Consider the following 25,487-nt stretch of genomic DNA (forward strand, 5'->3'; position numbering starts at 1 on the left):
TTGAAAAATGTCATCTTCTGTAATTTATGCTACTTCCAATCAAATTCAGGAAGTGACTTTCAATCCCCAAATCCTTTTCGCTGGCCTTCACAACCACTTGCGCTTCACGGTTGTCTGCCAATCTGTTTGCTACCCTTTTCACTAACCAACCTATTCCAGCGCGACTCTAATGATGTCACACGTACAGCAGCTGACAAAGTCTTTCGGCTTGCCCTCCTCAACTCAATTTCACGTGAAACTAATGCAAAATATTGCGAGCACTAAATAAAATCAAAACCCAATTAGTCTGTTTACTACAGGTAGGGTAACACAATCGCTTTTGAAACCTTACTGATTTTTTACTGACGGCCTTTTGCTTTAACAGCTACTCTTTCTTTCTCAGTTTACCTGATTCGCAAGCAAAATTCGACCCCCAAATTTCACTCTCAACTGGTCATTTGGTCTGTCCTGGTGAACATAGGACTTGCCAATTCTTAGTTGAAAAACTTTTCACTCACTTTAACACCCACTCTTAAGTTTGTCAACCACGTCCGATTGACCTATTAAACCACACAAATTACAACGTAAACCAAGTGTCTCATACTCTTCTTCAATACTCTGGGGTCTCAGACCACACAGGGTCCGTATACCAATAACTGTGTGGACACTTTTTGAGCACAAAGTGCCACACACATGTGAAGTTTGACGACTTCCCTACTCTCAAACTTCTGACTCCTTTGAGAACTTCATTTGAAGTACGCAAACTCCCTAAACCTCACAAACATCACAATTCATCTGCGATTTGCTTTAAGCTGTGCAGGCGCAAAACCTATTTCATTCACTCTGTCACTAGAACGCTGAGAACATCCTCAAACAAGCATCAGTATGCTCAAAGGTTCTGGAAAAGTCATTGTGGGTTCTTAGGGTGACATTTTCTCTCCAATTTGCATAATCGAATCCGGAAATGTTAACTGTTAGCAATTTCTCTTACCAAATCTGCAACTTATTTTGATCTCCTAAGGGGACTACCCATCCAAATCTTTCACCATTTCTGAGAAAACAGCTCTTACTCCGCTACTCTTCTCTCTTAGGTAAATTAGTCATCAAACTCCACCATCTCTGGGACAACAATGGACCTTGCTTCTCAAGAAGACTAAACATCCTACTCTAATTCTATTTCTGGAAAGCAAAAGGCCCTTCTGATAAGCTCTTAGGAAGACTGACCATACACCAGGCCTTATGACGGGCTCTGAAGGAGACAAACCATCCTCTGCTACCATATCCGTTAGCGTGTCGGACCTTATTTGTTTTCCTAGCTTTAATTTATAAGGAGACGCATTGGAGGTTCAATGGACCTTTTGACTGTGCTTAGAGTAATTCCCACCATAAATCCCAAATGCAACACAAAATCATCAATAAACAGTGGTAAATATTGTTGGAGTCAAAAATCTTCACGCACCATGACCGATTTGGCAATGAATAACCACACTTTTTAGGAATAGTTAGAAAGTTTATTTCCCTAGATTAACAATGCTAATGTCACATAAATTAACCTCAACACAAACTGATAAGCATACAAGAACAGCACTGGTTGACTAAACCTTCTAACGAACCTCAATTTAATTAGTGCATTAATTACTAAACATTCAAGAATCACAGTACAAATCAATAGGAAGAATAACTGCTCAATAGAGATATCATACATCAAGGTTCAGCAACTGAGCAACATCAATTATATACTAATAGCAACCTGTTAACTTGTCAGGGATTTCCCTAACTAACCATCTGATTAGCATAGCATGTTTGGACATCATGCAAAAAATTTTAGTCAACACAAATTTGGAAAACATCTAACTATGGCTCTGTTAAAATAGCGGTTGGTACCTAGAAACAAAAGACAAACTTACAACAAGAAAGATAGCATCTTGTTATACCTCTCCTCATTATGGGTCAGCAAGCTGTGATTATCTTTGTCAGTGGGACATCTGTTTGGTCAGCATCAGCAATGAGCCCTGAAAGGGAATGGTTCAGATACAGGGACTCTAAGCTATCTGAACCAACAGAAAGCAATGAATAAGGGGTCAGCATTCGCCATCAGAAGTTTAAGTAATAAAGTATAAGATAAAATCCTCTCTGGAGGAAATCGAGATAAGAATGAGCACATCTCTATGGAGGAAAATTAGGAATGAGTGCACTTCTATCTGTGTAGTCGGGCTAGGATAAAATTGTCTAAAAAACTTCCCATGTTGGCATTGGTCAAATAATCGTACGTTTACAATTAGTCCAATAGAAATAAGAGTACAAATCTAAGATATAACTAAACTGTCTTTGACATGTCGATGATTGGCTCCTCTTCTCCTGTTCCCACCGTCAGGTTCGTCAGGTAACATTTTCGTACTCCAGTCAGTGCATCCATTGTTAGCTCCTGTGAACATCGCTGTCTCACGCATCAAAGTATACAATGTTTCAATAACCAATTCATGATTTTCTACCTAGTAGTTCTCATGAGACAGTTAAAGACATCATCTAACATTTGGTCAACTCAGTGAAAAACAATACATGATTCATTTCCCTTGACATAAAATCTCACAGATATATTTGAACAGTGCAGCTTGATATGAGGCTGTACAACTAGGACCAAACCCCGCTAACTTAAGGCATACAACTTAATAAAGCAACTACATAATGTAAAATCATTGGTATAACACACTATTACAATAACCTAAACATAAGCACTTCAATTAATATTAATAAGCATTTAATAACGACACCGTGATTTATGACGGCCACACACTTGAGCACATTCTCCAAATCGTACATTATTTTCTATGTTAATCGAATTCTATACAGATTCATAATTCACAGTACATGCGTATTTATTAGTGAAAATTCAGCATTCACAGAAGACCTTGGTCCAAAAGAGCTACTTTTTCTAAGGAGAGCATATGCGTGGACTTTATGGAGAAAAGAAGAAATTAATACCTGTTTCATTAAGGAATTTCTCACCCACAGCCAGATTTCATTGGAGACTTGATTTGTTTTCTGCCTGAACTTGTTTCCACAATTTTGCACCAGGAATAGTGGTGCCAGTCTCCTAGGAACCCATACAACATAATTGAGGTTAATAATCCTCATGCAACTAGAAATATAAAAAAATAAACCTTTAGAAAATTTCTAAAGGATGAATAGCTAAACCCTAAAAACTTCACGGAAAAAGAGTCAACCTTGGCAGCTGCAACTTTGTGTTTTTTTATCCGCTGAGCTTTTTGGAGGAAAGTTCAACGCTGCATGATAACTGCTCATTCATTGTATCTTACCTCATAAAGTCCTTATTAAGCACAGATCATGTTTGCCCCCCTGGAAGTATCTTTCTTCGAAAAACGTTTCCAATTCTGGAGCTAAAAGCTTCTAATTCAGCAGCACGATCCACCAACTTTTTTGCAACTTCATTACTCAAAAGCGTAAGTTTACCTTTGTGAATCAGGCCCTCTATTATGTCACTTTTCGCTTTTAATATCTTTTCTAGCTATGTTAGTTTTTCTTTATTTTTGTGATTTTTATTTTAGCATTTTCATGTGTTTGTATCTAACTTGTATAGGGCGTTTTAATGCCTTTTTTTCTTATATGTATTACAATTTGGCTGTAACGTGCACATATACCACCGAGTTACTAAGGTCAAGTCAAGGATTTGCAAGAAACCAGCTCGTCGTTTTGGTCAAGATTCTTTCGTTCTTGAGGCAGTAAATAACAGTACACACAAAGACTGCAGCCGCTGTCTGCTTTAGCTTATCTCTCGGATTCCCTAGGAAGTAGTTGGCTTATTTTTAAGATTTTCTCGATTTCTTAAAACTAGATCAGGTTTAGAAAGAAATGTGAAAAATTATGTGTGTTACTGAGGAGTTCCTCAATTAAATCCCTTTAATTAATTCAGCAGTGCTTAATTAAGCGCGAGTCGTGTTTACAAAGATTTTTTGCAGCATAGATATTATCTCTGTGAAAGGACATTCTGTACTAAAGGCCAGTTAAATCTCATGCTTATGAACATCATTTATCTCAAATAAAAATAAAGATTCTGGCCCGTATTTATACTCCGTTTGCGCCGAATTTGTGTCGTTTTTTTCGACGCAAATTCGACGCTAAACTAACGCCAACTAACGCCATATTTATACTATGGCGTTAGACGCTTCGGGCGCCAAAGTGCCCGGAGAGTGCGTCATTTTTTAGCGTGAACCCCTTCCTTGCGTTAATGATATGCAAGGGAGGCGTTCCCGTCTTAAAAAATGACTCCCAGGCCTTTACGTGGTATTTATACTCCCGGGCAAAAATGACGCCCCCCCTGCCACCTTTGCCCACCCCAGGAGGACACCCAAGGACGGAGGGACCCATCCCATGGACATTAAGGTAAGTTCAGGTAAGTATTTTTTTTTTTTTTTTTTTTGTGGCATAGGGGGGCCTTATTTGTGCCCCCCTACATGCCACTATGCCCAATGACCATGCCCAGGGGACAGAAGTCCCCTGGGCATGGCCATTGGGCAAGGGGGCATGACTCCTATCTTTACAATGATAGGAGTCATGTTGATGGGGGATGGGCGTCGAAAAAACATGGCGCAAGTCGGGTTACGACGATTTTTTAGACGTAACCTGACTTGCCCCATTTTAAGACGCCCATACGCCATTTTCCCCCTACGCCGGCGCTGTCTGGTGTACGTGGTTTTTTTCCACGCACACCAGGCAGCGCCGGTCCGCTTGCGCCGGCTAACGCCATTCCATAAATACGGCGCCCGCATGGCGCTTCAGAATGGCGTTAGACGGCGCTAAATCTTTTGACGCTAAACTGCGTTAGCGCAGTTTAGCGTCAAAAAGTATAAATATGGGCCTCTATTTGTACATGTAATTTATAAAGCCATGTGGCATATGCCGTATTGGCATTTGGAGCAACACAAGTCACCACTTGAATTAAATCTGAATAAAATGTTATCTACACTATGTGGCTGAAAGCAATTGCGGAAAGAGTTAATATCTGACTTTGTCAATGTTTTTAAGACAGGCTGCGCAGCAAAACGAGCTGCGGTGCAACATTGCTCGAGTCAAGAAAAAAGCCCCTTGACGTGGTCAGCGTTGATTGCATTATAGTGCTTTAAAAAAAAAAAAAAACACGTGTTAGCGCGTCAAAACCTTGATAAGTAAACTTACAAGGAGACACGCCTAGGTCGGTGAACCTTTGGACCACGTTCGGGGACTTCCCAGGACGAGATGTCTTTTCGCATCACAGATCCATGGATCAATAACCCAATCAATAATCACAGTAACTAATCAGCAAGCTAATCAATAACATTTAATAAGAATCAATAAGTTGAACACACCATAACCTTTCAGTCATGAATAACCACGCCAGTTTAGTTGAGTGTTAGGATATTTATTTCCCTATTTGTGACAATTTAATATCATGTTTATTAGTCTCAATAGCAATAAGCTCATCAAAACCACTATTCTTTGACAAAAATAATCCAACTTAATCAATGCATAGATTATGATCATTTAGTATTGAGCACATCATTAATATGTATCAACTCAGCAGAGTCTTATTAGTACATGATTCAACAAAGCAAGAATTCAGTCATTTGTCTATTTGCGTCAGATATTTGTGAACACCTTAACTAACCTCGAATTAGCATCAGCATGTTGGGCTTCATGCAAAACAATATAGCAAAACACAAATTTGGAAAACATCTAACTATGGCCCCTATCAAAGTAGCAGTTGGTACCTAGAAAGAAAAGGCAAACAGACAATTACAATTACTGCATCAGATAGTTACCAGTCCAACAGGTCAGCAAACAGTTTCAGTCTTCGTCCTCAGGACATCAGTCGATTCGCCATCAGCAGAGATAGGACGGGGCAAAGTCTAAATATAGCATAGCTAAGGAACAGGACTCTTCCCTCATATGGAGAAGAAGTAAGTATCAGGTAAGGAATAGGTCGAGGATGGTTTAAAAGATAAAGGACAAGCAAAAAAGTGAAGTCTCTGTCTCTCTGCGTCTCAAAAGGAATTTCTCTTCTTTCTCTCCTTGGGTCACTCCGTTAAATCAAATCTACCTAATTAGCTCATAATTCCTCATTGGATAATACTTGGTGCATCATTATCTCTGTCCAATAATTCTCCACACATTTTACCAGAATTTTCCTCAAACCACAGTTCTCATGTCGCTGATTGGTCCATGCTATGGACGTGTTCATCAGTTAGAATGTCAGGTAAGAAAAGTTACTCTTTACACTCCAGTCAGTGGTTTCATTGTTTTCCTCTACTCCAGGCAGCCTTGCACCTGTTGAGAATTACACTGTTGCATTCGGCAAGAATGTCTCCTTTAGCAAGTCGAATCCCATGAGAAAGAATTTACTATGGCTATACATACATAACTTCTGGAAAAGTACAGCTTTGTGTCCTTCAGGAAAATAACACATTGCACATTTAAAAAAAATGCAGTTTAATACGAGACCAGGCAACTAGGCCCGAACCCTCGCTAAGCTAAGGCCTTCAAATTTAATAAGCAAACTTCTAATACATGACTCTAATTATGATACGCTAATACAAATTCAAAACATTACTGCATAATTAGTTCATCATTAATAAGTTTCATTAGTCTTCGTATACATTGGTAGCCACTCTTCGTGGGCACATTTCAAGCATGTGCATTATTTCTATGTTAACACATTTTCAATGTAGCTTCATCACACAATATATTGCAAGCTTTTCACGTTAATATTGCTTTTGAAAAACACACTCCAACAATCCCTCCTCTGATGACTCTTGTCATCACACAAACTTTCTCCCAGAAATTTTACATATTAAAATTCTCTCAACTCAATCTCTTCCCTTCATGGCTTCCCCTTTGATTTTGCCGTGTACATTTTTTCCCTTTGTTTTTCTTCCCTCCTCTTATTATTTTTCACCATTTTCAATTTTTTTCTTTTACTAATTTTACATGTCACCCATAATCCAAATAAGCAAGCTATAACAATCGATATTCCCTGTACAATTTTTGATAATATCCATTGCCAAATGTTACTAAGCCAATTCCTCACTGAAGCAAATCCCTTTCCACCTTTTCCCAAACACCTGGTTCCTTCAATTCCTTCAAATCCGTACTATCCTTAGTCAAGTTAGTAAGCATACTTCTAATCTCATTACTATTATCTGGTATATAGGCACAACAATGACGCTCATTGAGCATCTTACAAACTCCGCACTTTTTCGCTAAAAGAATGTCTAAAGCAAGCCTGTTTTGAAGAGCCATAGCCCTCTCCGCAGCAAGTTCAGTATCCATCAGGAGTACAGCGCCTGAAAAATTTGTCAGCATGTTATCCACAATAGTAGACAACTTTCAAATCTTTATGGAGTTTAAGATAACGCCCACTGAACGAATTATCGCCCCAAATATGTCTCCTACTACACCGGCAGCAGTTTCTCTCTTTTGTCTAGTACGATGTAATTCAGACAATTTCGGAAACCTTTTCAAATCGTCAAGTTGATATATCTTCGGGAAAACTATCCCCAAATAACATGTCCCATACCATCCCTTTGGAAGACGGTAATAAGCATTAAGTCCACATATATAATAGATCCCTGGGATTGCAGGATCCTGTCCATTTAACATGAATGTCCATTTACTCTGAAACAAAAACACATGCTTACATTCACTCATTCCCACAAACACATGGTCATAATATGACTTCGGCCTAGATATGCAAACCTTCCCTACATGTAGTGCATCTAAAGCTAGCTTTCCTTGTTCTCTAATCGCACCATAACCTTCACTACTAGCAAAAACCAGCTGCTGCAATCCTTTTTCTAATTTGCCCTTTAACGCCCTTCTTCTATCTTCTGTGTGATCTAGAAAGCTTTTCTCTACAGGTGTAAGCAAGCATGTCAAGTTATTGCAGTGTGCATAAGATGTGCTAATCGTCAATGTCGACTCAAAGAAGCCTTTAACTAACTTTATACTATAGTATCTGGCTACTTCACTCAAATCTTCTATTATATGCACATAAGAAAAAACAAGATTATAATTCGAGTAAAAGTATTGAATCTCTTCCTGGTTATAGAATTTTGTTAGTAACAAACTACAACTTATCCCATACGTTAGTGGCAGACTGTGATAGGTAACCCCCTCTTGTACTGAAACAGGAATTTGTGTACACACTAAGCAATCTTTCGCATCCATTGTGTCAACATACTCACTCAGCAAGCGATAGAAAACATTAGTGGACAGTTCCCCTTTTTCGTTAGTACCCTCATGCAAATATCTCGTATCCTGCTCAAACCTCTCCCAAGCTGTTAGTGCATTGGTAGTTTCAGGAATTGTAGCATTGTTAGTCCCACTCTTATCCATTAGTGTTATACCCACAACCACAACCATAATGAATATCATACACACAACACTTAACCCAACACCCAAATATTTACAATGCCTACTCCCACTATTATCCTCTCTAGTGTTAGCCATGATATGTAAAGAATCAGAAAGTGAAGGATGGTTAATTCAAACAACAATGGAGGATGGTTATAAAAAGATCTTCTTCTTCTTTTTTTTTTCTCGCAGCAAAGTCAAACAAACAATAGTCTTCCTTCAGGAATTATTTACAGCTTGCATTTGCACTCCCAGGATCCTCGCCAATTCAGGTTAGCAGCTTGTCACAATCGGTTTTTCAAAAGTCAATTTAGGTTTTCGAAGTCTCATCCGGTAAATTCTCAGTCTCTTTTCTCAATATTTTTTTCTCTCAACTTTAATTTGATCTTTATACCTATTCAGTCTCCTTCAGTCAGACTCAGGTGCCAAAGTATTGGCCTGGAACTTCTCGATCAAAGCAAAACACCAAGAACTCTTGTTGCCATTCAGCTGTCGTTGCATACACCCTTTCAGGACCTGCGTACCTTCTGTTTGCTACTCTCTTTCTTTTCAACTGCAATCACCTTGCAACTCTCCTTCACTTAGATCTTCTCTCCTCGTTGTATCAACTTCTTCCTCTATTGCATCTTCAACAACCACCTCTCCTCTTTTCACTTGCAATTCTGGCCACTTATCTTCTTTCAGTGTCTCTCTGGTCTTTGATCTTTCCTGTGGCAACCCTTCGCCCTCCTCTGGCTCTATGGTGTTTTCTCTTGATAGACCTGCAATCTGCTCAGGAGTAGTTTGGACACTCTGACTCTCTTCCACCTCAACTTCTTCGCCTTCTGGGTCTGTCAAATGCTCTGGCTCATTCCCATAATCATCTGCTTCTGGGAGAACCTCCCTCTGATTAGGCTCTCCTGCCCCCTCAGTTGAGATAGGCTCACTGTCACCCCTCTGGATCTCTTCTCCCTCATCTCTTAATGGAGTGACCAAGACGTCCTCAGCGGTCTCTCCTTCTGTCTCAGTTCCCCTTCGATCACTCTCCGACCCTGAGACTTACTTTTCTTTTGTTGGTACTTTCAACAACTCAACTTCCTCATCAGTTGGACACGTCAACTTCTTCGTGTGACTGGCGTGGATCCAGTTCGGAATTCCCGCACACTTCACAGCAGTAGTAGTCGTTAGTATCACTTGATATGGCCCCTTCCAACGTGGCTCCAAACACGTCTTCTTTACGTGTTTCTTGATGACAACCCAGTCACCAGCTTTCAGGTTGTGTCCTGGATCATTTATCGGTGGCAGGGTGGTAGCTTCCACCTGGTGAGAAAAAGAGCGGCCCACATCAGCCAGACCCTTGCAGTACTCCAAAACCACATCATCCGTGATATTCACAAGAGCATTCGCAGGCACTGCGGGCAGTATCACAGCTCGGCCCATGAGAATCTCATGAGGGGACAGTCCCGTTTTCTTGTTAGGTGTATTTCTCATTGACATTAGCACCAAAGGTAATGAATCGGGCCATTTCAAATTCGTAGCTGCACACATTTTCGCCATTCTCAACTTCAGGGTACCATTCATCTGCTCCACTAGTCCTGATGCTTCAGGGCGGTAACGACAATGCAACTTCTGCTCAATGTTCAATGCTGCACACAATAGCTTAACTACCTCGTTGTTGAAGTGACTTCCCTATCTGATTTTAAAGAGATCGGAAACCCGAAACGTGGTATCAATTCCCTAAACAGCAGCTTCACTACTATGAGGCTGTCATTCCTGCGTGTAGGGTACGCTTCAATCCAGTGACTGAAGATACACACAATCACCAACACATATTTCAAGCCTCAACACACGGGCATTTCAATAAAATCCAATTGCATTCTGCTAAATGGACCTCCAGCTCTCCCAATGTGGCTCAAATTCACCACTGTCCCTGTCCCCGCATTCATCTGTTGACAGATGATACACCTATGGCAAATCACTTCTGCAGCTTGTCTGAACTTCGGGTTAAACCAGTCAATCTTGAACAACCTGATCATGGCATCCCTCCCAATGTGTCCTTGACCATGGTAAAACCTTGCAAATTGTGACAAAAGACCGTTTGGCAGGACCATTTTCCCTTCATCTGAAACCCATAAGTCATCTGGCCTTTGTACGCATTGCATCCTGACCCAAGAACGCTTGTCATCTTTGCTGGCCCGTCCCTGCAACAATCTCAATTCTTACAACGTGTCAATCACCCTTAAGGTGTAACCTGTGCATGTCTCACTTTCTGTTTCAGGTAACAATTCCCACTGATCTTTAAACGCTATACAGTTCAATGCACAAAACCTTGCGACTTGATCCGCATATCCATTTCCCATTGAAACAAAGTCTTGTGTCTTAAGGTGAGCACTGCATTTCACCACAGCAATTTCATGAGATAACTGAATCGCGTGCAACAACTCCTTAATTCTTTCACCATTTTTCACTGGCGAACCAGAAGAGGTCAAGAAACCCCTCTGTGACCATAGTTGGCCAAAATCATGGACAATTCCGAATCCGTGTCGGCTATCAGTATATATAGTCACTCTCAGCTGCGCAGCGGCATGGCAAGCTCTAGTAAGAGCAACCAATTCAGCTCCTTGAGCAGAATATACTCCTTGAAGCAAAGACGCTTCCAGGATGCCAGAAATCGTACATACAGCATATCCGGCTCTCAGTACTGAGTCTCTCAAACATGAGCCATAGAAAAAGATAATTTGGTCATTTTCTTCCAATTGGGTATCTTTAATATCAGGCCTCGGTTTGGTGCACATTTCTGTTACCTTAAGACAATCATGTTCTACATCTTCCACATTTTCAATCTCTGTGTTTTCATTTGGAAGCAAAGTTGCCGGGTTCAACACTGTACATCTTTTCAACTATAGGTTTGGTGACCCCAGTATTATTGTTTAATATTTTTTTTAAATTGCATGTGCTGCGTTTTAGTACGGGTCAACAGGATTTCGAGTGAGTGAGGGACTATGACTGCTATAGGACGTCCCATCACTAAACCCTCACACTGTGTGAGGCTTTGTCCAACTGCTGCCACTGCACGCAGACAACCCGGTAAGGCTGCTGCAACTGGGTCCAAAGTAGCTGAAAAATATGCTACTGGTCAGTTGACACCTCCATGGACCTGTGTCAGGACAGACAAAGAGCAAGCATCACGTCCATGACAAAACAGAACAAAAGGCTTTGTGTAATCAGGCATACCTAAAGCTGGAGCCCCGCACAGGCTCTCCCTTATCTCAGTAAACGCTTTCATTTCCTTTTCTTTCAACACTATGACGTCTGGCCCTTCTTTGACTGTGAGTCTCACCAATGGCTTGACGACGACTGAGAAATTCGGGATCCATTGATGACAGTAACCCACCATTCCTAGAAACATCCTATCATCTCTCCGTGTAGTTGTGGGGTTCATCTGTAACAGTGCAGTTACTCTTTCCCTGGATAATTTCCTTGACCCTTTCTCAATTTGATTACCCAAGTACTTCACCTTTTTCTGGCAATATTGCAATTTCTTGGGGGACACCTTGTGTCTGTTCTTCCCAAGGTGATTCAGTAAGGCAATCGAATCATACTTGCACTCATCCCTTGTTTTAGAAGGGATCAACAGATCATCAAGGTACTGCACTAGAGTCGATTGAATAGGCAATTCCAACGGCTCCAAATCCTTCTTCAGTATTTGATTGAATATGGAAGGGGATTCCGAAAACCCTTGAGGAATTCGACACCAACTGTAAACCTTGTCCAGGAATTTAAAACTGAAGAGAAACTGGCTATCCTCACGAAGAGGCACAGAAAAGAAGGCTTGAGACAAATCAATTACTGTGAACCATTCTGCATCACATGGAATCTGAAACATAATCACAGCTGGATTTGGCACCACTGGGCAGCATTTCACCACTATGTCATTGATCTTTCTCAAATCTTGGACAAACCGAACTTTCCCACAGGGCTTTCTCAGTCCCATTATTGGTGAATTACATGGACTGCTCATCACTTCCTTCAAGACTCCTTGTTTCACAAAGTCTGTAATTAATTGTGCAATCTTTAAAAGGACATCCTGTGCCATATGATACTGCGGTAACTGGGGGAACACAGCATTTGGCTTCACACTAACTCTAACTGGTTCTACTCCTTTTGTCAGTCCTACTTCTTTCCCTGTCAAGTCCCACACTTTCTCCTGGACTGTTCACTGCAAGTCTGCCGGGAGATCAGCCACTGTGAACATCGTGAAGAAGCTAATCAGAGGGTACTCCTCGTCTGTAGTCTCGGCTTCAGGCTCTGCAACCTGCTCCTCTTCTCCTTCATGATCACTGTTTGTCTGAACCTCAATTTCCTCATTAGAACAGGTGATTGAACACCTTGTCTTGCACAGTAGATCTCTTCCCAGTAGGGACACGGGACTTGAATCGCAAACCACAAATCTGTGCAATCTCTGGAAGGTACCAAGCTCAATCTGAACCAGATCTGTGATTGGGTTAGTCAAGAGTTGGTTTGCTACTCCCACTACCTTAACTGTACGTCCCGAAAGAGGCTGCTTCGGAACCTCTGCACTTCTGACTGTAGAGCATGTAGCTCCTGTGTCGACCAAGAATGAAACCTTGTGACCCATCACCTTCCCCTGAACATAGGACTCTTTCTGATTTACCTCTAAGGACGGTGCAAGCCTACACTCCTCACTATCTGAACTCCCATCTGACCATTCATTATTTATTCCATTCTCACTGCGCAATGGGAACTGTTGCACTGTGTTATTTTGACTCATCCTTTTACCTGTAACCTGTTGAGGAAGCATCCCCCGTTGCTGTTCCATTGGTGTTAAAGGCACTTGCATTTGCTGTCTAGGTACGATCGGAACCTGCTGTTGAATTTGTTGTAACTGCATTGGCTGTATACGTGGCATCTGCACCTGCTGCCTGGATTGAAAACCCTGCATCTGATTCATGTTATTCTGAAAGTTTGGATTAGGACCTCTCAGCCTTGGTCCCTTCACATTTTGAAATGCACTGACATCATTGCTTTGTTGAACAACACCCTCCTGCACCATCATCAGGCACTCCCGCTTCCAATGTCTAACAACCGAGCAAGCATGACAAGGAAACATCTTCTTCTTCCCCTGCACATCATTTTGAACTACTACAGTGTTCAAATCTGGACTTCGGTTCACAAAACCTCCTCGACCTCTGCCTCTTACTTGTGCCTGAAACATCCCGTTTCCTTGCAGCTGTTGCACCATCTGCTGTAGACAACCTCCCTGCATCCCTGACTGTGCTGCCTTAATTTGCATCACCATCACCTTCTCCTTCAACCTTCTTTGCTTTAATTCAATCTCGTCACTGCAGTACTTAGCATACTGCAACACCTCATCAATCGGCTTTGCTTGCCAGCAAATCAAATGGCTCTTAATCATCTGGCTAATCTCAGGGTTCAATCCTTCAACAAACCTAAACGCAAGGTGATTCATGTCCTTCGCCTCAACAACCTCAGTTCCACTGTAGTGCTTGAACGCCTTCAACAACCTCTCATAATAGGCATGTATTGACTCCTTGGCTTCCTGGGCGGTCCGATCAATCGTTTGCCAATCACTATTCTTCGGCGAAACCCTTGATTTCAGAAACTCAATCACCTTATAGTAATACTTCATCACCTCAGGAGACAGTACTCCTGTGATTCTGTCTCTTGCTGGTTCCTCGGTCGGCCAATCCACACCCTTCTTGAACTCAAGGCACAAATCAGCTGGGACTATGATCCCAAAGAGAGTATTCAGGTCTTCCCAAAGGCATTTTGCAAGTTTCACAAACCTGTCCGTCTGCTGATACCACTCTATTGGCTTCTCCCTCAGCCTGGGAAAGTCATTAGTAAATGACAGAATATCACCTCTAGTCCACGGCACATGGACAAGGACCCCTCCGGCAGTCTCTCTCACTGGTAGCATCTTTACTGCACAGGTATCCGGTAAGGCTTTGGCTTACTGTTCTATGCAATCACTTTTCCTCTTATCTCTTTTCTTCGCCCATCTGCCTTCCTACTTCTCTAATTCTCCCCAAACTTGGGCACTCTGCAGTATCTCTTTGAGGTGTGCCTTCATCCCAGTAGACCTCATGTGTTCAAAATCCTTAGGCTAAAATTCTAACCTATAACTCCTCTTCAGGTGTTTGGTATTTTCTAAATCTATTCCGTATTTATCTGCCAAGTTTGCCAACCTCTGGTGCACCCTGCACACTTCTTTGGTTATCTTTGGACACAAGTATCTCAATTCAGCTTCCATGTATGACTCTAACCTATTCACTCCCATGCTCCCTTCAACAAGTTAATTGGCCTCCATGCCCAACCTCACAAAATTCAGGTACTCTTCTCCTTCCGTTCTCCCTGCTACCGCAGGAGTAGTCTGTGGAGTATTAAGCTTGTCTAACCAGTCATTCAACTGTTGTGCTGTTAACCCTTGTAAGGAGATATTCCCAGCTTTCGGTAAAGGTGTTTGCGGTATATTCGCCTTCGACCCCTGCGGAGTTAACAGTGTCGAACCTGTCTGTTTCATGGCCTCTGGAGGTGCCCCAATTGGACTGAAGTCTAACAGGGATCTAGGTCCTTCAAATGTCGGTTCCACTGGAGTCATTCCTTTAGAGCTCCCTACGAACCCTCCTCTTGTCATCTCTTGAGTCATTATCCCTTGATCGCATACACTAGGCTTCACCTGCGCATACAACGGTACTGGTGGACCAACTGTAATGGGCAAGGATGTGGCGGCTGGCGGCTGTCTTTTTCCCAAAACCTGTGGGGTATTAACTCCCATGTTCTGGTTCATTATTGGTGCCATGGCTGACTGTGGGCCCATGACCGAAGTATAACTCGGAATCATTTGCTGCTGTACTTGAGGCAGTAAGGGTGGAGTGGGATCAGTCTGAATCAGCTTTGGTCTTGAATATGCCGGCTCTGTCGGCACCATCAGATTTGCTGTAGTCTCTAAGATTGGGACATCAGGGTAAAGTCTCTGAAACTGTGGTGGTTGCAGCTGAGGTTGCATACCTTGAGCAGTGGACACGCTGAAACTACTCTGCACCAGAACTGGTGTTAAGACAGGACTAGCCTGTATCGTGCTTGTTGCCCCCTTGTCTTGAATCGAACCTGCAGGACATGCACTAGTACTGGGTCTATTGTCGTCTATCGCATATGGTGGTGGTCGGTCATTCAGCAACTGATTAAGGAACTCGTAATCGTCCGAGTCATCTAACTCTGACCAGGGCTTCCTACCCTCTTTGTCTTTGGAAGGATTTTTGGTGGTCTTACAAGTAGCTTTCCCCCCTTTGTCTTCACCCCTTTGAGCTATTGCTGGAAACAGCTTAACTCCATCTACTGTTTCTCTCCTCCAAACTCTCTGTGCACTGTCCCACCTAGCCTCCACTAGTGTTTTTTCTGCTTTCCTCATTCTCTTCTCAAATTTCTGTTGCTGTTGTCGTATTGCCATCAGCTCCCAAATTGCTTATACCTCAAACTGCGCTGGTCTTGGAGGTGGCTTTAGCTCATTTAGCACCCTCTGCAAATTTTCCAAAATCCTTATATTGAACGTTCCATGCTCAGGAAACACCAAACACCCTTCTTTCTCTGTAGCTTTGCACCACTGCTTTAGCCAAAGACATGGCGCGACACCCTTTTCCTCCATTACAGCATAAGCCGGTGTGTCCTCCGGTGGTGTAACTTCCCCTACACTCACGGTAATATATATGTCTCCCCTCAAAGAGCTCTTTAAAGCCTTGAAAAATTTTGTTTTTGCGTCTTTGAATTTTTGTTCACAATCGAATCAGGAAGAGACTATAATTCCCAGAACTCTCTTTGCGTACCTTCTCAACCAATTGCCTCTCACGGACGGCTGCCAATCCGTGCGCAACCCTTATTACTAACCAACCTATCCCTGCACAGCTCCAATGACGTCACACTCACACACTCTGCGGCTTGTCCTCCCACTCCCACTTCACACTCAAACTAAGGCAATATATTGGGAGCACCAACAAAAATTCAAATTTGCCGGTTTACTACAGGAAACGGTAACACAATCGCTTCAGAACTTTACAGAGATTTTGCTTAGCCACGGCCGCTACTGTCTCCTTCTCAGATCCCGCACTTCCAAGTAAAATTTGACCCGCAAATTTTACTCTCGACTTGTCAATGGATTATTGTTCTAGTGCACTTTAGAGCTCACCAAATCTCCATTGAAGTTTTCATTCACTCACTTTGACTCATACTCGACTCGTCGATTTCACCATCGACCTATTAAACCACGCAAATTAGAACATAAACCAAGTGTCTCATACACCATGCAGGGCCCGTACATCATCAACAACCACGTGGACATTTTTTTTAGCACAAAGCGCCACACTCACATGAAGTTCGCCGACTTCCCTACTCTCATACTGTGGAGTACGCACACTCCTACTAAAACATGATCATCTGGCCTAAAATCCTCACAAACTTCAGAATTCACCAGCGATATGCATAAGCTGTGCAAGCGCAAACCCTACTTCATCCACACTATCACTAGAACGCTGAGAACATACTCAAACTCCCTTCAGCAAGCTCCAAGATTCTGGGAAAGTCATTTGGGACTTAGGGGCACATCATCTCTCCAATTTGCATAATCTACAAAGAACAATTTTCCCAAAATCCAATTTTCACCAACTCTACCAAACTGTGGTCCCTCGCCCTGGGGCCCCAAAGGGCCAAACCATCCGCACTGCTACCAAAAACTGTTAGCGCGTCAAAGCCTTGATAAGTAAACTTACAAGGAGACACGCCTAGGTCGGTGAACCTTTGGACCACGTTCGGGGACTTCCCAGGACGAGATGTCTTTTCGGCATCACAGATCCATGGATCAATAACACAATCAATAATCACAGTAAATAATCAGCAAGCTAATCAATAACATTTATTAAGAATCAATAAGTTGAACACACCATGACCTTTCAGTCATGAATAACCTCGCCAGTTTTAGTTAAGTGTTAGGATATTTATTTCCCTATTTGTTACAATCTAATATCATGTTTATTAGTCTCAATAGCAATAAGCTTGTCAAAACCACTATTATTTGACAAACAGAATCCAACTTAATCAATGCATAGATTATGATCATTTAGTATTGAGCACATCATTAATATGTATCAACTCAGCAGAGTCTTATTAGTACATGATTCAACAAAGCAAGAATTCAGTCATTTGTCTATTTGCGTAAGATATTTGCGAACACCTTAACTAACCTCGAATTAGCATCAGCATGTGGGGCTTCATGGAAAACAATTTAGCAAAACACGAATTTAGAAAACATCTAACTATGGCCCCTATCAAAGTAGCAATTGGTACCTAGAAAGAAAAGGCAAACAGACAATTACAATTTCTGCATCAGATAGTTACCAGTCCAACACGTGAGCAAGCAGTTTCAGTCTTCGTCCTCAGGACATCAGTCGATTCGCCATCAGCAGAGATAGGACGGGGCAAAGTCTCAATATAGCATAGCTAAGGAATAGGACTCTTCCCTCATACAGAGGAGAAGTAAGTATCAAGTAAGGAACAGGTCGAGGATGGTTTAAAAGATAAAGGACAAGCAAAAAAGTGAAGTCTCTGTCTCTCTGCGTCTCAAAAGGAATATCTCTTCTTTCTCTCCTTGGGTCACTCCGTTAAATCAAATCTATCCTAATTCGCTCATAATTCCACATTGGATAATACTGCATCATTATCTCTGTCTAATAATTCTCCACACATTTTACCAGAATTTTCCACAAACCACAGTTCTCATGTCGCTGATTGGTCCATGCTATTGACGTCTTCATCAGTTAGAATGTCAGGTAAGAAAAGTGGATGTATGTCGGAACGACGCCTGCCGGAACAACGAATGCCTGAACAACGAGGTCGGAACAACGACCTCGTTGTTACCACTAATGCCTTTACCACGAATGCCTTAACAATGATTTTTCGTTGTAAAGGCATTCCTGGTAAAGGCATTAGTGATAGGCATCCATTGTTCCTGCATGCATCCCACCTGGCCCCCCACCCCTAAAAATTCTGCGACCTCTCCATCCCCCCAAAACCACCCCCACCCTTGCCCCTAAAACTCCCCCCGCCCGCCCCTAAAACTGACCCCCACCCTACCCCCAAAACCTAAAACAACCCCAACCCCCACCCCATCCCTGAAAGCTAAAGTACCCCACCACTAAAACTACTGAGAGCCCCCCAACCTGCCCCTAAGCCTAAACCCCCCAACCCCCACCCCACCCCTAAAATTACCCGACCCCTAAAACCTAAAACCCAACCCTCCACCCCCGCCCCTAAAACTGACCCCAGCCCTACCCCCAAAACCTAAAACAACCCAACCCCAACCCCTGAAACCTAAAGTACCCCAACCCCCACCCCTAAAACTACTCCGAGCCCCCACACTGCCCCTAAACCTAAACTCCCCCAACTCCCCACCCCACCCCTAAAATTACCCGACCCCCCAACCCACCCCTAAAACCTAAAACCCCAACCCCCCACCCCAAACCAGAAAATACCCTGACCCCCCACCCCCGGCCCTAAACCTAAAACCCTGACCCCCCCCATCCCCGTCCCCCAAACCAGAAAATACCCCGACCCCCCGGCCCCGGCCCTAAACCTTAAACCCCGACCCCCCACCCCCGCCCCCAAACCAGAAAATACCACGACCCCTCCACCCCCGGCCCTAAACCTTAAACCCCGACCCCCTGCCCGCAAACCAGATAATACCCCAAGTCCCCACCCCACCCCGCCCCAAACCAGAAAATACCCCGACCCTAAGCCTTAAACCCGGACCCCCCACCCCTGCCCCGCCCCTGGCCCCAAACCAGAAAATACCCCGACCCCCCACCCCAAAAACTAAAACCCCGACCCCCCACCCCCGCCCCACTCACCTGAGTCGTCGCCTCGTCGCCTCATCGCATCGTCCTCCTCAGCCGACTCCCTTGTTTGTGCCTTAACCACGCATGTGCATTGTTCAGCACATGCATGGTTAAGGCACAAAACAATGAAGTCGTGGTTACGAAAGCGTTGTTCCGCTTTCGATAACCAGGACTTCGTTGTTTAGGAGTCGGCGTTGAGGGCGTTTACCAAGAAAAGTTACTCTTTACGCTCCAGTCAGTGGTTCCATTGTTTTCCACTACTCCAGGCAACCGGGCCCCTGTTGAGAATTACACTGTTGCATTTGGCAAGAATGTCTCCTTGAGCAAGTCGAATCCCATGAGAAAGAATTGACTACGGCTACACATACATAACTTCTGGAAAAGTACAGCTTCGTGTCCTTCAGGAAAACAGCACATTGCACGTTTTTCAAAAAATGCAGTTTAATACAAGACCAGGCAACTAGGCCCAGACCCTCGCTAAGCTAAGGCCTTCAAATTTAATAAGCAAACTTCTAATACAGGACTCTAATTATGATATGCTAATACAAATTCAAAACATTAGTGCATAATTAATTGATCATTAATAAGTTTCATTAGTCTTCGTATACATTGGTAGCCACTCTCCGTGGGCACATTTTAAGCGCGTGCATTATTTCTATGTTAACACATTTTCTATGCAGCTTCATCACACAATATATTGAAAGCTTTTCACGTTAATATTGCTTTTGAAAAACACACTCCAACACACGTTCCACAGCAGCCCGCGAGGCTGTGCATTATGTTAAAAAACTGAGGGCTGTGGTAGGATGACCAGACGTCCCGGTTTTCACCGGACAGTCCCGATTTTTAGAAGACTGTCCCGGTGTATTCTTCTCTTCATTTTAAACAAATGTCCCGGTGTTTAGGTCAAAGGTCAGATCATTACATAAATGTCCCCGTTTTTGGGACAAAGGTCATATTATCTAGGGAATTTTAAGGTAAAGGTATGCACTCTGTTAACAGACGCCTACAAAGTATGCAATATTTAAGGTAACGTTACTGTCAGGCAACACAGTTCCCTGTCTGCTCCCAGATGGGAGTCGGAGTGCGGAGCAGAGAGAGGTGGCTGGGGTCGGGTTGGGGGTGCAAGGGTGGGACGTCAAGCCATAGCTAATTTTATATGTGTAGTCTTGTAAATGTGTGTCTGTGTGTGTGTATATATATATATATATATATATAAACACACACACTTATAGGTACACATTCATAAAGCTACAAAAAAAAAAAGGGACATGCCAGATATAAAAGTGAGGGTAAAGTCTTTAGTCCTTCTTTTATGTCTGACCTGTCCTAGTTTTTGCTCCTCAACATCTGGTCACCCTGTCTATGGGTGGAAGCAACACGAGTGGGATGGAGGAGGGGGCAGCGATAACGGACAGGTTGGGGTGGAGGGAAAACAAAATGAGAAATGAGGAAAAGAGTATTAGATGGGGCAAGGGGAGTGGAAGTAGGAAATGACGTCAGAGCAGGAGACGGACACTGATTATCGATGCTTGGTGCGTGCTTCACAGAAAGGAATTGATGCTTGGCCTAAGCTGGCCAGCTAGTAGGCGGCAAGGAAAAATGTACCTTCTTGGAGGATTGGTCCACAGCTATAGCCAACACAAAGGCCCACCCACCAAAGCTTGGTGGGTGCTTGCTCCCAAGTTTGTTTTACGCTGATGATGTCCTTTTAGTGTGCAGGACCAGGATCAACTACAGCACTTGATGAGCACCTTACACAGTTACTCCATAGAAAATAAGCCTAAACGAAATAAAATATGGGCAAATCTAGATTGTGGGAAACAAAATAAATTTAAAAAAAAAACACGAAACCTGGAATCTGAATGGAAACAAAATACAAAGGCAAGCCAATAAATACCTGAGCTTGGCGGTCGACAACCGAGGCTCTCACAAAAGATACATGAAAAACTAAATATTGTCACGTTTTTGCATTCTGCCCACTTTCTAAGCAACTTGTCTGGCCTACGATGGCCCCTTTGCTTAAAGTAATTCAGACAAAACTTCTCCATGGCCCAAATTAGTTTAGTATTCGGCATAGGCAAGCAGTTGATTGGTCAAAGACGGGAGTTCCTGGAGCTGTGTTTTAAACTCCAACAAGCTTCGATGTCCACAGTAGATCATTTGCTCTGGCTAGAATTAAGAACCCTGGAGACAAAATGCCAGTAAAGTGATATTTACATGCATAATTAGCCGACCTGCAGGTTGAAGACCTATAGAATAACCCAGTCACATTTGCTCTTTTTAAAAAAAAACCTGCTCACCAGGTATACCTGTAAACTGTCTCTCACGGAAGACAAGCATAACCTGTCAAATGCACCCACGCTTTGAAAGTGATCAATATCTACAGAGCCCGTTCTGCCAACCCTGTTTAGGAACTCACGTTGGAAATGGCACAAAGCAAAACATTTGCAATACCACCTGGGAGGACTGTGGACCTTGGACTTGGGTCTCATGAGGTGCAAAGCCACTATTGTGCAACATCGTAGACTCTGCTGCTATCCCAAGGACTCTGTAGAGCACGTCATGTGTGTTTGTCCCGCAGAGGAAGCTGCAAGACGGATCTGGCCAAAACCTTTGTTTATTCAGTTCAGGCTCCAGACCTGCTGACATGCAGTAGCGGCTGCAATTCAAGTCCCTAATATTCGTTTAAACTCCCGATTTGCAAAATTTATGAACTTTGTGTGAAAACCGTCTGCCAAAATCTGCTGCAAATGAATAATTAAATTAAATTTTGGGCTTATGAAATTACTTTTTATAAGATGGTGCTTTATGCAACGGTTGTAATTAATTAGCATACATACATACATTTGAAATTTAAATTTGATTGACACTGGAGCCAACAAATGGTAAGCAATGGGAGGACTCTGAGCCTCTTACTGTAAACAATAGTGGCTCACAACTGAGAGCGCATGCGCTGTTGAAGGCTTGACCTAAAAACGGGTTGCAGCCATTTAAAATAAGGAAGGATGTCAGCAGAATGTAGTGACCAAGAAATACCTGAAAACAGGGTTTGGGGAAATAGATTGAAATATCACTGCTGGATTCATTAATCAAAAAGAGATTAGTATTGTCAATTAATTTGCCATGAATATCGCATGAACCACATTTGGAACTCCAAGAGGTAAACTGGGCACTCATATCGGGTTATACATTTTTCCGGCGGAAGGAAAACGTCTTCATATGTTATCAAGTGAGGAGCAGTTAAAAAGTAGTACCGAAGCTGCTATTATGACAGTCTTTCAAATCAGTTAAAATGCATGCCAGTATTTTTTTCAATCCCTTAAAGATAATGGCTATTTGAGCTTAGTTTCATAAAGCGTGTAATGTGTTCCCCTCATTTTCAAAGATAGATGACACTTTTTGCTGTGCTTGATTTATAATTTTGAGGGACTGTCCCTTTTTTTAAAAACTCTGTGGCACTCCCTAATTATTTCCTGATCAAATTTATCAGTATAACAGCAGTTTTCAATTTAGCTTGGTGGCTATTTAATGCAAGTTAAGTTGAGATATAAGGTGTCAATTTCTATACCAGCCATTTAATGTATTGTTTGTGCTGTAAAACAGCATCAAGAGAGACTTATTGTTTTCATGTTGTTCAATGTAAGTCCGATGTTCATGATATTATTGTTTAGGAAGGGAAACTAAGGGGGTCATTCTGACCCTGACGGGCGGCGGAGGCCGCCCGCCAGAGTTCCCCCCTCCGAAATACCGCTCCGCGGTCGAAAGACCGCGGAGGGTATTCTAAGTTTTTCCCTGGGCTGGCGGGCGGTCGCCAAAAGACCGCCCGCCAGCCGAGGGAAAAACTCCCTTCCCACGAGGATGCCGGCTCGTAATCGAGCCGGTGGAGTGGGAAGGTGCGACGGGTGCTGTTGCACCCGTCGCGTATTTCACTGTCTGCCAAGCAGACAGTGAAATACTCGTAGGGGCCCTCTTATGGGGGCCCCTGCAGTGCCCATGCCAGTGGCATAGGCACTGCAGGGGCCCCCAGGGGCCCCACGACCCCCCCTACCGCCATCCGGTTCCCGGCGGGCGGACCGCCGGGAACTGGATGGCGGTAGGGGGGGTCGGAATCCCCTCGGCGGCGCAGCTAGCTGCGCCGCCTTGGAGGATTCAAAAGGGCGGCGGTACACTGGCGGGAGACCGCCAGTGTTGCCGGTCTGACCGCGGCTTTACCGCCGCGGTCAGAATGCCCTGCGGAGCACCGCCGGCCTGTCGGCGGTGCTCCCGCCGACCCTGGCCCCGGCGGTCTAAGACCTCCGGGGTCAGAATGACCCCCTAAGTGCTGAGATTTGTCTGTCTACATTTACACTTCATTTTCCTATTTTCCATGTAAGGAGAGTGAAGGACAAGGTGTTAGATGATTGACATATTTTCACTCATTCCATAACAATCCGTGAAAAGGTTGGCACAACAAAGAGCAATCCTTGTTCCCATACTAGCTATCTTTTTTATTTAAAATATTCTTTCACAAACATGAACATGCTGCTGCTCAACACTAGCTTGATCACATCTAAAAGCATTTGTGTGTGGTCCAACAATGTAGCAGGAATGACTTTCAAAGCATCTTTTTCTGCACGTGTAACTAAATAATGTTTGCCACATGTACATAAGCTCAGAGCAGCCGAGGTGACCAGAATGTAGTATGATGTTCACGAGATACAGAGTATAATAATTAAATGTTCCGAGTGTCACTGAAATACATATTTAGAGCTAAGGCATTTAGTAAAAGGAGGTGAATATCTAAACAGCTTCTATTTCTCAGTAGTGTCCAAGTATCTTAATTCATTTTCCTTAACACATCTAACTGACATCTGTTATTCGACTGCAGGGATATTTTTTCTGAAAGGCTTTTAATGATTTTCAGTATTAAGCTTTCATGTGAGTTTTTCTCAATACATCGTGTAAGTGCATCCCTTCTATAATCACCCATATTCCCACTCACAGTTTTACCAGGTTTACTGCTCTGTGAATAATGCTGTTTTGGTTAGGTTTAAATGACTCACCCCCACCCTCGTTCTTCTGAAGTCAAGTTACAACAAAGAGAGCTCTGGATGATTCAGACTTCATTATGCCTAACTCCCTTAGGCATGGCCTAGAGTCAATTTTAGATGCCTGCCAGTGTCTTTTAACACAGAAAATAATACAACATTTCCACAACATTTCTATAGTACTGCTGCTACTGCTACTACTACTGCTGCTGCTGCTGCTGCTGCTGCTGCTGCTACTACTACTACTAATAATAATAACAGTAAGAATAATAATAAGCTTTAGAACATCCTCCTCTAGTCATTTGCTTCTAGCAATGTCAACTCAGTGTTGTTCAGCCCACAGTTAGCACACAGAGAGCAGGGTTTTGTAATATAGTCTTAGAGCCCTTCGTAGCTGTCTATACCGGCCATTAAATCCCCGCTCCAGCATTAAAGGCTCAAGCCGAAGGCTGTTAGAACATTTCGCCACTAAAGGGCAGAATGGTTTAATAAATAAATAAAACAAAGTCCTCATGGAGCCCGAGGGGTTTAAAATCCCCTCAGGCTCTGTGAGGCCTTTGTTCACAGCTGCTGCTGTGAGCAAAGAACATTGGAATGTTGATGCTCCAGGCTTTTATCAGCCAGTAAAAGCCCTAAGCTCTCCATTGTCTCCAATGTCTCCAATGGAGCATCCAACATTCCAGTGTTCTAATATAGCCTTAGAACCCGCCATAGCGGGCTCTACTGGCCATTAAAGGCCCGCTCCACCGTTAAAGGCCCGAGCCGAACAAAGAGAACATTGGAATGTTGGCTCCAGGCTTTTACCGGCCAGTAAAATCCCGGAGCACTCCATTGTCTGCAATGGAGCTCCAAACATTCCAATGTTCTAATACAGACTAATAATGCAATATTTCTATAGTACTGCTACTACTGCTACTACTGCCAATAATGGTAATAATAATAATAATAATAATAAAAAGAGCTTTAAAACATCCTCCTTTAGTCATTTATTCCTTGGAATGTCCGTTGAGTGTTGTTCAGCCAACAGATACCACACACAGAGCAGCGCAATGGCTCAACTCCCTTGAGCCGTTAGCTTAGTTGTAAGTATCATTTGTGTTTTGATCAGCACACAGGACAGCCAGGCAATGTTTGGGTGGCATTTTGTCTCATTATGTCTAAGTATCTA

This window comes from Pleurodeles waltl, chromosome 5, assembly GCF_031143425.1.
Source record: "Pleurodeles waltl isolate 20211129_DDA chromosome 5, aPleWal1.hap1.20221129, whole genome shotgun sequence".
Lineage (NCBI taxonomy): Eukaryota > Metazoa > Chordata > Amphibia > Caudata > Salamandridae > Pleurodeles > Pleurodeles waltl.